Raw genomic sequence first — 15,664 nt, 5'->3', positions numbered from 1 at the left:
GAGAGAGAGAGAGAGAGAGAGAGAGAGAGGAGGGAGGGAAGGAGGGCGAGAGAAATAGAGACAGAGACAGAGAGACAGAGAGACAGACAGAGACAGACAGAGACAGACAGAGGGGCTGCTACAGGACCTCCTGCAGTGTCAATCTGTGGCTAGACAGGGCTGTGGTCACAAAGTGCTAAGGTAGAATGATCTTTCTAGGCAGAGCTAACCTCCAGAACTAGGAGAACATGGAAAGAAAAGGTAGTAGAGGCAGGATGAGGGCTCCAGAACTACTGCTGAATTTGGGAAGCATTGATAGCTCAGGGCAAAGGCACCTATGGATAATGAGATAGCCTTGGACTACCTAGTACCTGATAAGCAGAGAGGTCCCAGCCTCAAGATGGGATCCACCCACCTCTCCTTATTCATACACGTTCACACCCCCCCACACACTGATATACACACATTCACACACATTCATGCACATACAGTCTCACCTACACTTACTTGGGCATACATTCATACATACTGAAACACATACTCAGATTTATACTCTTGGGGTACATATGTACTCCTTCACATTCAGACACCACATATACACAGGCTACTACTAGTCACCCACACATATTCTCTTGAAGTTCATCGATATTCATACTCTAACTCATCAGCTTTGTGGGCCTGTGACATGGCTGGTGGGTTCTCTCGATTAGTTTAATAAAGTTGGTAAGACTTACTGTGGAACTAAGAGAACGTGAGTAAAGCACTAGAGCCTATTGCTCTCTGCTTCTAGATTGTGAACTCAATGTGTCCCCACACTTTCTGCTGCTATGGCCACCCTGATATGATGGAATGACACAAAATTGTGAGTCAAAATAAACCCTTTTCCCTGAAGATGCTTTTGTCAGGATATTGTATCACAACAACAGAAAAGACACTAAGACAGTAGTCTAGGTTAGCCTCAAGCCTGTTATCCTCCTTCAGCCTCCTGAGAGCTGGAATTCACAATTATGAGCCACCACATCTGTCTGGCTCATGGCTTCTGAAGCTGAGTCAGAGCAGAGGGCTGAGTAAAGATGGTGCTGGGGTCCAACAATTGCAAGGGATAGAAAAGCCCTGATGTTAAGTGTCTCTGAGTTCTCTTCCTTTTCCCTCTCTGGCATTTGGGTACTGCTAGCCATTGTTTCTTTTTCTTGAAGTCTTCTCCTATCTAGTTAATAAGGAGAGCCTCCTTCTTCTCTTCCTACCTCTTTGGGCAGGGCATCTTAGTCACTGTGTGTCATCTCTCCATCTATAACCTTGCAAGGGTGTCTTGTAGCCTGGACTGGCCTCAGACTCACTAAGTAGCCAAGGATGTCTTTGAACTCCTGATCACTCTGCCTCCATCTTCTAAATGGAGACAGAATCCAAGATTGTTTGCATGCCAGACTTATAATCCCCAGTGCATTCTTAGGGTTTATTTTAATTTTATTTTTTAAATATTTATTTTCTGTGTATGCATGCTTACTGCTTGCATGTAAGTATACCACATGTGTGCCTGGTGCCCATGAAGGCCAAAAGAAGCCACTGGATCATCTAGAACTGGAGTTAAGGGTGGTTGTAAGCTACCATGTGGATACTGGGAATAGAACCTGAGTCTTCTGCAAGAACATCCAAAAAAGCATCTCTCCAGCCCTATTACCAGAGTCTAAACAAGCAAAATGTAGGTGAAACTCTCATTCTTGCTTTTTCTTTCTACCAGTGGTTAGTTAGCCAAGATTGCCAGCTAGCTCTCAAAAGCTCCATCATTCCCCAACTCCTTCACAAGATTTGATAACCTCTCACTCTAAGGCAGGAGTTACTCTTGATCTTCCTGGTAAGAAACAGTTACCCAAAATGTATATGATAGAACCAGATGCTCAGAATGGAACAGCCAGAGAGTTTCTGGAAGTAATAAGTTGTGGTAGGATCCAGCAGTTTCCCACTAGAGGTTTATCCGAGACAGCTGAAGTATCCACCCATGTAAATGTACATGTTAGTGTTCATAGCAGAGGTGTTCACAATGGCTACAAAGTACAAATGATGCAAGTGTCCTGTACTAGAAAAAAAATCCAACAGCACTGAGAAAGAAAAGAAAACAAAACAAAGTTGGGAGAGGGATGGAACACCAAAGGAAGTCAAAACAACCCTGCAGTAATCAAAGCCTTCTCTTTGAGGGCTTGTGAACTAAGGTGAGATTTCAGAAAGGCCCCTTTGGTCTAATGTATGCAGTTGAATCCAACACATTCTTTCTTCCTCCTACCATTTCTATTCTTTGTGTTTTGTTTACAGTTTCTGTTCTTTGTGTTTTGTTTACAGTTTCTGTTCTTTGTGTTTTGTTTACAGGTATCACCTCCATGCTCAATTTTGTATGGTACTGAGGATAGAACCCAGGGCCTGGAACATTCTGGGTGTGCATTCTGCCAGCAAAGCTGTAGTCCTGATCCAGCTGAGAATTTCTTTTTTTCAATGAATTTTAATTAATTAATTAATTAATTAATTAATTAATTAGTGGTGTGGATGTGTGTATGCCACAGCATGCATTTGAAGGTGTGAGGACCAATCATGAGATCAGTTCTGTGCCCCATCTACATTCCTAGGATTGAACTAAGGCTATGTGTCACATTTGCTGTTAAGTGCTTTTACCTACTGAGCCATCCTCCGGCTTTGAACATTCTTTTTTCATTTCTTAGATTCATTTTATGAATTGTATGAATGCTTGGCCTACATGTATGTATGTGTACCTGATGCCCTCAGATGTTAGAAGAGGGTCTTGTATTCTCTAGAACTGGAGTTAAGGATGATTGTAAGCCATCATGTGAGTGCTGGTAACTGAACTTGGAAAGAGAGATAAATGCTCTTAGCCACTGAAACATCTCTCTAGCCCCACCTTAAGCATGCTTACTATGAAGTCTTTCTGTCAATCTTGTTCTACCATCCTGAATTTTCCCCCTGAAAATGCACCCATACCTTAGCCCAATATACATGCTACCTCCTACGTTTGTGTGTGTTTGCCTATGGGGAGGAGTATGAACTTCTATGCACCAGTATTCATGCAGAGAGCAGAGGTTGATATCCCGCATCTTCTTCAATTGCTCATATTATAGATGGAGGCAGGAACTCTCACTTGGACTGAGAGTTCATCTACATTGCTAGCCTACCTAGACAGAATTAAAGGTGGGCTATAACACCCATCAGACACTAGGCGGGTACCATGGATCTGACCTCCAGTCCTCACACACAGCACATGTCTTAACCACCAAGCTGTTTCTCCAGCCCCCTATATAAATTTTGTGCCAATGGCTTCTGTCCTTGCCTGCCTTATGATTTGAGGACAAATCAGTATCTTAATTTTATGCTCTAATCCCTTAATGTACTATTAGCATTTGGCAGGTGCTCAACAAACATTTGTTGAGTGAATCAAGACAAAAATTCCCATGAGGTTCAAAGAGGTAATCAGGGTCAGCAGCAACAGTAACCTCATAAGAATATCATATGCCCTTGACAGGAGGTGATGGAGAAGGATGATTTAATTCTGTGGTTTTTCTCCATTGAAGTCATTGTCTTACTCTATGAGGAGAATACCAGAGAGGTCCTGATGAAGGGACACTGCTTGAAATATCAGCCAGACCTCTTGTCTGTGAAGGTCATCAGAAACAAGGGCATTACAAGGAAGTGCCATAGCCACGGGAGCTGGAGGATCTATATAATAACTAAATATCATAGGGGCAAAAATAGACACTAGAGGTTGGGGAGATGGATCAATGGATAAAGTCTTTACTGTGTATATTTGAGGACCTGAGTTTGAGTTCCTGAACCCTTGTAAAGCTGGAGAAGTAGTGCATGTCTGTAATCCCAGCATTCCAGTGGCAAGACAGGAGGTAGAGAGATGAGAATCCATAGCAGCTCTCAGGCTCAGCCAGCCTAACAATATGGATGGTGTGGTCAGATGCTGCAGGCTGTATTTTGACTTCCACATGCACAAAGTGATATGCACCTGCATGCCTAAACACATATGTCATACAGATATATACATACATTGATCCAATAAAAATGTGTATTAAAAAATTAGGGTGTTGAACTGGAGAGTTTTCTCAGCAGTTAAGAATTGCTGCTCTTGCAGAGGACTTGAGTTAAGTTCCTAGTACTCAGGTCAGTCAGCTCTCAACAGCCTACAACTCCAGCTCTATGGGACCCGATGTTCTCTTCTGACCTCTTTAGGTGTCCATATGCACATGCTCATGCACACAAATTTAAACAGACTCACATACACATGAATAAAAAATAGAAATCTTTAGGAACTGGAGAGATGGCTCAGTAGTTAATAACATGTACTGCTCTTTCATACACACACACACACACACACACACACACACACACACACACTTGTACACAAAATAAATAAAAATGTAATAAGGCCAGCTTTGGTCACAAAATTAATCCAAATCCATCCTGGGCTACAGGAGATCCTATCTGAAAAAAACCCTACCCCAAATTATAAAAATAAATTATACACATAATATGTATATGTGCTAATATACTTTAATTGTGGTACTTATGATCAAATCAAGGACTTCATGCTAGACAAGTTATCTACTACTGAACTACATCCCCAACCTCACAGAATATTGTTCAAAAAAGAGTGTATACAAGGGTAGTTAGAAAAATAAAGAACAGAATAAAGAATATTAGAAAATAAAGAAGCACCACACTGGTAGGGAGAAGGTCACTGGTTGGTACCCCAATTCTGTCATCGGAAGAGGATTTGAACTTGGTTTCCTCTCTCCACTCTTTGCCCTAAGGTCACCCATGATGCTTCTGCCTTCCCTACACTTTTATTTTAAAAACAATATGTAGTTAAAATATATGTATAGGACTGGTGCTCAGTCCATATAGATGGCTCAGTGGGGAAGAGCACTGACTGTTCTTCGGAAGGTCATGAGTTCAAATCCCAGCAACCACATGGTGGCTCACAACCACCTGTAATGAGATCTGATGCCCTCTTCTGGTGTGTCTGAAGACAGCTACAGTGTATTTACATATAATAAATAAATAAATCTTTAAAAAAATGAAATATATGTATATTATATTTAACATATAACATAAATTATATGTATATGGGCCAGGGATGTGGCTCAGTTGGCAGCATGCTTGCTTAGCATATGTGAAGCCCTGGGTTCCATCTCCAACACTATATAAAACCAGGTGTGTGGGCTAAAAGGATGGCTCAGTGGTTAAGAGTACTTGCTGCTTAACTGTGGACTTGTGTTCTGATCCCAGCACCCATATAACAAGCTAGAATGGTGCTGCATACTCCAGTAACCCCAGTGTTGTAAGGGCCAGAAATAAGATTATTGCTGGATTTGCTCGATGTTAGTCTAGTCTAAAAATATAAGTTCCAAGTTCAGGGAGAGACCCTACCTCAAAGGAGTAAGTCAGAGAGTGATAGGCGAAGACTCTGACTCCTTTCTCTGGCCTCTGTGAACATGTACAGGTGTGTGCACTTACATAAATGTCCCCCTTCCACAAAATCAGATGTGGTGGTTTATGCCTGTCATTTCAATATTCAGGAATTAGAGGCAAGAAGACCAGGAGTTCAAGGCCAGTTTCAGCTATATGGAGAGACTGATGCTAACATAAAACCCTCTCCTATCTCAAAAACAACAAAAAGCAAAAACCAAAACAACAAAACAAAGCAAAACAAAAAAAAACCCCAACCCAACCCAACCCAACCCAAAAAGAAAGTTGGGCATGGTGGTGCACACCTTTAATCCCAAAACTCAGAAGGCAGAGAGAGGAAAATCTTTGAGTTTGAGTGGGTCCATGTTCTGCCTGGCAGCTGGGGTGTGGCCGCTGTCATAGGGTACTGGGCTTCAGTGAAGTGCTGAGACATGACTCAGGGGGGTGAGAAAATACAGTCTAAGATGTGGGAGGAGGATACTGGGGTTCCCTGACTCCTGGGCATCTAGTCGCCACTGGGGTGCTACACAGAAGAGTTGGGAATGAAGGACTGGGTTCCATGGACCTGTGATAAGGTTGGGACTGGGCGCTCCCAAACTTCTGGATGTCCAGGTCCTCTGAGTTTCCAGGAGTTGAGAACAGAGTCAGGGACCCACAGGCTGAGGACCACCCTGGGGTTGGGGGGAAATGGGAACTTTGGCTTAGCTCATCAGCAAAAGTCCTTAGCTTGTTGGTGGTTGTCTGGAAGTGCAGAGAGGCCTTCTTCATTGTGGAAAATGGATGCATACCAATTCCTCAGGGTGGACCAGAGATTAAATATCTTTTACAGGGAGGAATGTCTGGGAAGGAAAGCTTCTGGTTAAACCATCAGGGACTCTAAATATCTCATTAGCATGGAGAATTCTGTTCTGGGCTGTGTGACCACCGTGGCAAGTTTGGACAGGTGTTCCAGGCCAGGAACCTGGCAGGGAGCAGAGCCTACTGTGTCAGGTGGGTGCCTGGGAGCCAGGGACTCTGAATCCACTCAGCCTACCAAGTTTCCTGGTATGGTCCATTATCCCACAAGCATGATCTAGAATGGCCAGGGCTACCCAAAGAAACTGTCTCAAAACCCAAAACAAAACAAAACCCAGCCATAAATGATATAAATAAAACACTGAGTGCAGCTGGTAAATCTGAGTGAGCACTTGGTAATTCACATTCGTTGTTTTTCAGCACTGTGAGCCAGTCAGTCTACATGGGCAACTTCTATGGAGTGCATGACATTACAAAGAGAAATAAAGACCCTAAATTCCCTTTTGAAAAACTTGAATTGAATTGAATTGAAAATTGAAAAAAAAATCTCATTTCAGACCCCCTCTCTCCCATGATCACCATGAACATAGATTCAGTTCAGGATCTGAAGCTTGGAATAGTGCTACTTATCCCCCAATTTTCCCAAACTGGTCAACAGACCATCATTGCTGCGGTTGTCCCCAAGTCCTGGGGCAATAGTATGGCTGGGTTCCAGGTCCTTTTGTTTGAAAAAGGGTAGGCTATATAGTTCCTGCGGTAACAAGGAAAACATTGGGGATTGCTTTCTTCTCACTTTCATTTTTAGCTGTTTTAAGTTTTCTTCTTCTCTTCCTCTTCCTCCTCCTCCTCCTCCTCCTCTTGAGATAGAGATCATATGTAGCCTTGGCTGGTTTCAAACCTGATAGGTAAATGAGGATGACCTTGAACTCCTGATCCTCCTGCCTCCACTTACGGAGTGCTGAGATGACAGATATAGACCACCAAGCAGGTTAGTTTTAAATGTCAGTTTGATGTAACCTAGAATCATCAGGGAGGAGTGCCTCAATTGCAAAATTGTCTAAATCAAGTCAGCCTGTGGGCATATCTGTTGGGGACTGTCTTGACTATTAAATGACAGAGCCCACTGTGGGTGACACCATTCCCTATGCTGGGCTCTGGAATGTATGAGAGTAAAGAAATCTTGCTGAGCAAAAGTTAAGCAAGTAGGCAGCAATGGATATTCTCTGCTCTTGATAGTCATCTAAGTTCCTGCTTCATCTTCCCTGAAATGATGGGCTGTAGCCTGGAATGGTAAGCCAAAATAAACCCTTCCTCCCTCAAGTTATTTTTGTTTGGAGTATTTTTCAAAAATTCATTTTATTGCCAGGTGGTGGTGGTACAGTCTTTAATCCCAGTCCTTGGGAGGCAGATGCAGAAGTATCTCTGAGTTCAAGGCCAGTCTGGTCTACAGAGTTCCAGAATGGCCAGGACTACACAGAGAAACCCTGTTTTAAAAAACTAAAACAACCCCCTCCAAAAAAAACAACAAAAAACCACTTTATTTTTATTTATTTTGGGTTTTAAAGTGTTTGGATTAAAGGCGTGCTACCATGTCCAGTGACATTTTATTTTTAATTATGTGTACTTGTGTCTCTGTGTGGGTGTATGTATGTGAATACAGGTACCCCTGGAGGGTACCAGAAGAGGGGGCCAGATCCTCAGAGTTGATGAGTTGTGAGTTCCCCAACATGAATGTTGGGAAGTGAACTCTGTTCCTGTGCAGAGCAGATGGTATCTGTAATTGCTGAGCTATCTTTCAAACTTCTGGCCAGGGTACTTTGTCCCAGCAATAGAAATGGAGCTAGTACAGCCACTAAATCTGGTTTTTATAGTGCTGGGGATTGAACCCAGGGCTTTGTGCATGCTAAGCAAGCATTCTACCAATGGTGATATGTACCCTGTCAGTTTTACCCATTTCTTCAAGATGTTCGGCAAGTTTCCATATTCTTGCAGTGTGGATAGTTATTCTAAATATTTTGGCTTAGAGTTGAAACCTCCTCCTATACTCTACTCTTGTGATCCAGGGTATCATGACATTTCAATCTGTAAACAGGGCTAATGATAATACCCGACCAACACTCTCCCCACTCCCCTCTCTCTCTTCCTCCTTCCTTTCCTCCTTTCCCACTCTGTATTATTACCAATCAGACTTTTGTTCTGTGTTCAGGATCAGCAGTGGCCTATATTTATTCCCTGTTGGATGGACAGTTCCTTGAGGGTAAGGGCTGTCAAGGCCACTATGTAGACCCCACAGTCCAGTGCAAACTACCCCTTAATGGTGATGATCTTTAAGGACTAACCACTATAAAACTATAATCACTCTTATTGGTAATAACAGGAGCAGTAACAGCAACACACCTTCAGGTGAAAACCTAAGGGTGGACCATGATGACCTACAAATTCTCATCTGACCTAAAAAATAAGTTTATCTTGTGTGTCCTTACCAGCTTATTTTCTGCCACTGTAACAGGTTCACTTGGGGGCAAATTTCTTCATTTTTTTCTATTTTAATGTCCTTGAAAATGACAGAGGAAGAACATCAAAGCCCTTTTCCAAGACCTTCCTGTGGCAGGTACACAGGTGGAGACTATTTCTCTGTCATCTGTGCCAGCTTCCTGGGCTTGTTGAGCTGGATGGTGGACACAGGTGAAGCAGATTGGCCTTACAAAGCATTATCTTTACCTAAGGCAGACAGATCTGACCTCTTTCTGTTTCAGAAATGGCTGAGGGAGGGAAGCCCATTAGCTTGTAAAATCAAACATATTTTACTAAAAAATTGCTATGTGAATCTGGGATTCACCTGTGAAAACACAGTTAGGCACCTTCCCTTCATGGGACTTGCTCACAGGTTATGTAGGAGACAGGTATCAGTGAAAAGATTTCATGGAGGTTCTGGGGAGATGCTCCACAGATAAAGTGTTTGTTGTAAAAGTAGTGTTTGGACTCACAGAAACCAGGTCAAAGATGAACAGGAGGGGCTGGAAAAATGCTTCAGTAGTTAAGAGCACTGGCTGCTCTTGCACAGGTCCCAGATTCAATTCCTAGCAGCCACATTGAGACTCACAACTGTCTGTAACACTAATTTCAGAGGATCTAATGCCCTCTTTTAGCTGTGGGCATTGCACAAAATGCATAGACATACATGTAGGCTAAACAGGAATACACATAAAAATTATTAAAAATAAAAAAGCAGAGAAGGGATGGTAGTCATCTGTAATTCAAGATTTGGGATACAGAGACAGGAGATCTCAAGGCAAGCTGGCTAACTAGACAAACTGGACAGCTGCAGGTTCAGCAAGACACCCTGTGCTAGTAGATGAAAGTGGAGAGCAATAGAGGAAGACACTCTGCCCTCCACAGGGACATGCACACAAGTGCATTTTCACAAACACTTGCACCCATGTACAGAACATACAAGTACACCATTCATACACACAGGCAAAAAACCAACTACTTAATGATCCTATTTTATAGGGCCAGGGAGATAGGTCAGTACTTTCCATGAAAGCATGAGGACTTGAGTTCGAGGCCTAGCATCCATGTAAAAAGCCATGCACAGTGGTGTGTGCTTATAATACCAGTGCCAGGGAAGCAGGGGCAGGAGGGTCACTGAGGCCTAGTCAGAGACCTATTTCTTCTTTAAATCCCCTCCTCTCTCATCCCCCGGCCAAGATAGAGTTTCTCTATGTAGCCCTGGCTGTCCTTAAACCAGCTCTATAAACACGCTGGCCTTGAACTCACAGAGATTCTCCTGCCTCTGCTTCCGGAGTTCTGGGATGAACCAGAATGCACCAACCACCACCCAGCTGAGAGACCTCTTTCAAAAAACAAGGGGACAGTGTCTGGAGAGATGGCTCAGTGGTTAAGAGCACTGGTAGCTCTGGCAGAGAACCAGGGCTTCATTCCGAGTAACTACATGACAGCTTACAACAGATCCTGAGGAATGATACCCAAGGCTGACCCCTAGACTCCACATGTACATGCACACATGTGCATTCACTCACATGTGAAATATCTACATATACCCACCATGTCACCTATAAACAAAAGATTTCACAAGCACATGGATATATGTTGAGAACAGACAGTAATGTGCAGGCAAAATATGCCAAAAGGACATTGGAAATGCTCTTCTGAGGGATGGGTATCCTCTCCATTGGGGAAGGGGCATGGGGGTGGACACAGGGAACTTGCTAGCTCTCAACAACTTCCTTCTTTCTAGTGCTTGATTTTGGCTTTCTTGGAGATGGTATGGTTTGTACCTTCCCCCAATTTTCCCAATTTCAGATCCCTTTTTGACCATGAGCGCCTGATGGTATGTACTGTCATATGGATCACATTTGGTATACTTTGGCCTGAAGGGTAAAACTCATCCATCCATCCCCAGAAGTCACACATCCCATGAAAGAACTATGTTGGTGCCCAACCCCTGTCCAATACTTCTGGCACACCCTAACCTGCCACGCCTGCCTGGTGACTGCATCCATAAGTCATCGCTGTCACACCTTCCTGGATGTCTTTTCTCAGAGCTCTTACAGCAGCGCAGTGTAAGTAACTCCGTCTCCTGCATTCCTACTGCAGTAGCAACAGCAGCAGCAGCAGCAGCAGCAGCAGCAGCAGCAACAGCAGCAGCATGTGATAGCATGTGATAGCAAAGGCACATACTGGAACACTGGCTCTTTTGGGTCTCTCAGAGGATTAAATAAGATGATATGCAAATCATATTTGGCATAGTGAACACAAAACAGGAACTCAATCAGTGTGGGCTTCTGGGTTGAACTCTTCCTCAAGCTGGCTGTAGATACAGGACACCTGAGTCAATTCCCTGGGCACAGTGGGGTTATCATCCATAAACATTGCCATTATATTCTACAAGGAGATGTGTTTCTGATCTACCAGTACCTATCAAAGCACAGACACAAAAGACAATGTATCCATATCCCTAGGCTACAGCAAAGCTGTGTTGGTTCTACTCAAAAACTTGAAGCCTTCTGGTACTTTCTACAGAGTTCATAGTCTATCCCAGGGGCCCTTTCTACCCTGATGTGTCCATCTGTGCAAAGTCCCCTGGGGAGTGGGAGGAGGTCTTGCAGCTTCTCATGTGCCACATGACCTTCAAGTCTTTTTATGCACTCTTGCTTTCAAATGAACATGATAAACTTCTATCTCATGTCCATCAGGATGGCTGCCAGTAGTTCCCCATGTCCTCAATCCTTCCAGGATACCCCTACATGACTATAAGTCCCACAACAGAACATCTTTTTTCTTCATTCTTTCAGCCCTAATTTAATCCAGCTTCCTACAAGATGGCTAAGCCAGTCCTTCAGATATGGCTACTATCCACTGAGGACAGGGATCATCAGGGCCAGTGACAATACCAACTTTGCTAGGTGTATGTGGGGTCTGTTCTGCTAAACCCCACTCTTCTCTTTTTCACTGCTCCCAGGAAACACACTAGGCCTAATCTAACTGGCTTGATTGCAGCACAGAGTACTACTATTCTAAGGGCTTATTCCCCCAGCCCCCGTTTTCCAGATGGAGAAGTTGAAGTTTTAAGCCAAGATGATTTTTTTTTTATTCAAATCTGTCCAGAATTTGTTTGTAAATATTCTACAAGGAAACCTAGGCTTTTTATCTGGGTCTTTCCAGGCATAACTAAATGCTTGTTTGGAGCTGGTTTGTTCTGGATTCTCCTTTACACTCTGTAGTTCTACAAACTACAGCCAGTTCTGAAATCTCTTCTTTCCTCTCTATCTTGTGCCTTAGTTCTTGTGCTAGGGCCAAGCCACCTGCGATCCCTTCCAAACCACCAGAGTCAACCGCAGGAACCCAGAAGGAACCCACAGGTGGGACCCTAGGATGGGAGCTGTGGGGCAGAATTGGTGGGGAGAACCAATACAATACAACCATGAAAGAGTGAGGGATGTGAGGAGTCTGGCTCAATGACAGACTGGCTGGGAGTGGTGTATGTGGGAGTGGGAGTGTCAAGCAGAGCACTTGTCCTTCCAAAATCCCCCCTCCCCCGCCCAGTTCTCTTCACATTTTTCCCCTTCTGAAAATATTCCTGAAAGAGATGCTTGCTTTTGGCAGGTCTGACCCAGTCTGAGCAAATCCCAAATGCTAGGAGGAAGCTGTTTTATTTTGACCAAACATTGGTGGTGGGTAAAAGAACTCACAGGGCTCTCAGAAACTGGCCTTGATGGAGCACCTTAGATGGCAGCACAGTCTATATCATCCGAGGCCAGCAGATGCCGTAGGCTCAGGGATGCTGGTCCTACCAGTCTGGTCAGACTTTAGGATTGGGGCCAGGAGCAGCTGGAAGATCTCACTCCCCATTGTATGTGTAGGGGGGTGCCATTGATTTGGAAATAGGCACTGGTTCCTTTTGGGACACTGGTGTAGGAAAGAATGTCCTTCCTATTTAAAAGGGTAAGAAAGGGAGAGACAGAGAGGAGAAAGAGATTTGTGGTAGGTAGATTCTAGGCCCTGACACCCCCTGGAGTCCCAGTGTAGTCCCACTTCAAAGAGAATGGGGTGGAAGAGACAGGATAGGGTTCTGGGAAACAGAGCTTGTCGCTTCATCATCTTCTGTCTTTTGTCTGAAGTGGGAGGTCTGTTGAGGGTACTGAGCTCAAGAAGGTGTGTATAAGTTCTCGTGTGTGTGTGTGTGTGTGTGTGTGTGTGTGTGTGTGTGTGTGTGTGATAGGGAGAGAGAGCACTCATGGGCCTGGGTCTGTGTTGGGACCCTAGATTCCTGTATATTTAGGAACACACACACACACATGTGTGACCCCACTCTGTATCTCTCAGAAAGATAGATGTGGAGGGTGTGTCTATGGGGGATGGGATTCAGCATTATCTTTTGGGAAGTCCTGAGTGTCTGAGTGTTCGTTTCTTCAGGAAGATGCACTCTAGATGGCTCATGATCAGCAACAGTGTATGGTCCTCTCTGAAGACTAGAAGTGAATTTTATTTTTATTATTTTTTAGTGGAGCCCTTGAACAGGAGGGGTGCCAAATGAGCAGGCTGAGCTGATGTCTTTGGATTCAGTTGGGAATCTTTCCATTTAAGAGGCGAGGCATGGGTTTCTGTGGAGTCAGAAGGAGAGAGTATAGGGCTCTGATCTCGGTCTCCTTGGAAAGGATGAGGGTGTAGGACAGACACAGAAGATAGGGAGCCAAGTGAAAGGTTTAGGGGGATGTAAAGGCAAGAGATGTGCAGATAGGAGGGGTCCTGGGACTCGTGTTGTGGATTGGAGGGGGCCGCTCATGGTGTGTGTGTGGGGAAGTCTGCAGACTGGGGGATGGGGAAGCCCTGGACAGGTTCTTAGAGAGGAGTCCTGGGAAAGATGTACAGAGGTCCTGAGCCTGGGGCGGGGGTCGGGGGAGGGGCGTCGCGAAGAGACATGGGGTCTTAGAAGCCCTGGGAGGGATCCTGAGGGGATCGGGAAGGAGGGTGGGCGGAGGCCGGAGTTCCAGGGTCCAGGGCTGGGAATGCCAAGGCTCCTAGCGCGGATTCTGGAGGCGAGGCGACTCCAGGTCACGCTCCTGGTTTGGCTTCCCCGCAGGGCCCCGCAGCACTGACGCCCCCAGGAGAAGAGGCCCGGTTCGGGGCCGCCCTACCTGCGCCGAAAGCGCCGCCATCGCCGCGCCGAGCCTCGTTGTCCCTGCGCTGCGTCTTCCGATGTCCCTACCCGCGGTCACGTCAGCTCGAGGGTCCCGCAAACCACGCGGCCCGGCCCCTTTCAATCAGCCACCCCCGGGGACCGCGGCCGTCGCCGGCTCCGCCACTGCCATTTCACCCGCTGACAGGAGCCGCTGCCCCGCCCCCCCCCGCCCAGTCAACCAATTCACCGCCCCCTTAGGTCTTTGGCTCCGCCCACTTTAGAAGAATGACATGGGATGTGGCCAATCCATAGCCACCCCATGAGAAGGACCCTGGCTACGGTTCTGTGAGGAGAGGAGCGAATTGAATTGAGAGAATCTGTGATAGACATCTAATTTTGCCTATCAAAATACGTGATAATATTGATCGACACCTAAACTACTAATAGTGATGGGCAAGAGGTGTGCCTTTGAAGGAAAACTGAGGCCTTGAGCAACTCTTAGCTGGGGCACTAAGCCCCGCCCAGAGTTGGGATTTCTACCCAATCATGAAAGGTTCTGAGACGTCCATTACTATCTGCTCTTCAAACCTAGGCCCTGGTAACTGTTGAGATGGGAGGGGTGTGCTAGGAAAGAGATTGACATCTAAGCAGTCTTACTGATGGAAGGCGGGCTCTTGTATTTGACCAATGGAGTCATGAGACTGGGAATGAGGTTGGCGTCCTGGGCGGTAGGACTTAAGGCCAAGAGCTGAATGAAATGGAGGAGTTAATGAGGAGGCGTGTCTCAGTGTAAGGATAGGCGGGACCAGACGAGGGCCCGGCTCCTGGCTGGGATTTTAGAAGGGGCGTATCCAGAAAGCTCCTTTTCAGAGCCAGGATCTGTGTAGTGGCCGGATGGTTAGGTCAGGTCCTACCCTTGCTGGGTGAATCTGGCATCAAATCTCCGATTGCATCCTTCACTTGCCCCAACCATTATCTCTCCTGGGGCAGGGCGAGGCGGGGGTAGGGTTTAGAGTGGCGGAGGGGGTGTCAGGTCTCCTTTAGGTCCAGAGCCACGCACGTGAGAGCTGCTTGTAAATGCTTGAAGAATGAATGAATGGGACCATGATTCTTTTGCCGACTCCTCCTCGTCATCCTTTTTCTCCTCCTCTTCCACTTTCTCCTCCTCTTCCACTTTCTGATTTCTTTCCTTTTAATTTTAATTTTTATTTTTGAGACAGAGTCTCTTGTAGACCAGGATGGCCTCGAAATTTTCTATGTAGCAGAGGGTGACTTTGAACACCAGATCCTCCCACTTCCACCTCCCACTCACCACTTTGGCCGGATCCTAGATTCTTTTAATAAGTGAGGACAGAGAGCATGTATGGCCCATCATTGACGCTAGCAATGTGGATTACTGGAGGATGTGGGTATAGGCCTTGGACAGGGTGGGGCAGGGAAGGATGTGTCATAGAAGGAAAGGTGAAATCATAGCGTCAGCAAGGGTAGTGGTTCCCCTCTGGGGGAGACTGCTGAGTAGTGGAGTACAGCCTGATTCACAAAAGGCTACGAAAAAGTTCAGCATAGTGGCTGAAGATAGGGAGACACGAGGGGAAACAGAGAGGACTCTATTCAGAATAGGGACTGTCAGGATTTCTAAGGTTTGAGATCTTACCCTTTTGTATAGCTAGGCCTTCTTATTTGATAGTAAGAGTAACAGTTGACATTCATGTGGATTTTTGTTTGTTTGTTTGTTTGTTTGTTTTTCAAGACAGGGTTTCTCTGTATAGC

The 15,664-nt window shown here is 45.3% G+C and overlaps 1 protein-coding gene and 1 long non-coding RNA gene across 7 annotated transcripts in view; both read right to left on the bottom strand.

The window, feature by feature from the left end:
- Evi5l (ecotropic viral integration site 5 like) overlaps positions 1 to 14,130 on the bottom strand; it is a 42,540-nt gene extending 28,410 nt beyond the window's left edge. For 4 of the 6 annotated variants that reach the window (XM_031338924.1, XM_031338921.1, XM_031338925.1 and 1 more), the window contains exon 1: positions 13,911 to 14,130. The gene's annotated coding sequence lies outside the window, so the exon portion shown is untranslated. Of the gene's footprint in view, positions 1 to 12,464; positions 12,706 to 13,910 lie in introns of all 6 variants that reach the window. The other 2 variants (XM_031338922.1, XM_031338923.1) reach the window with 2 other exon arrangements.
- Positions 14,131 to 14,547: 417 nt separating this feature from the next.
- On the bottom strand, positions 14,548 to 15,314 carry LOC116071092. Its single transcript, XR_004110704.1, has 2 exons — positions 15,207 to 15,314; positions 14,548 to 15,083 (listed from the first exon to the last, which is right to left on the bottom strand). It is a non-coding gene; the product is annotated as an uncharacterized LOC116071092 (long non-coding RNA).
- Positions 15,315 to 15,664: the final 350 nt, after the last annotated feature.

Source organism: Mastomys coucha, unplaced genomic scaffold (assembly GCF_008632895.1).
Source record: "Mastomys coucha isolate ucsf_1 unplaced genomic scaffold, UCSF_Mcou_1 pScaffold22, whole genome shotgun sequence".
Classification (NCBI taxonomy): Eukaryota; Metazoa; Chordata; class Mammalia; order Rodentia; family Muridae; genus Mastomys; species Mastomys coucha.
This window is presented reverse-complemented; position numbering and strand designations above follow the sequence as displayed.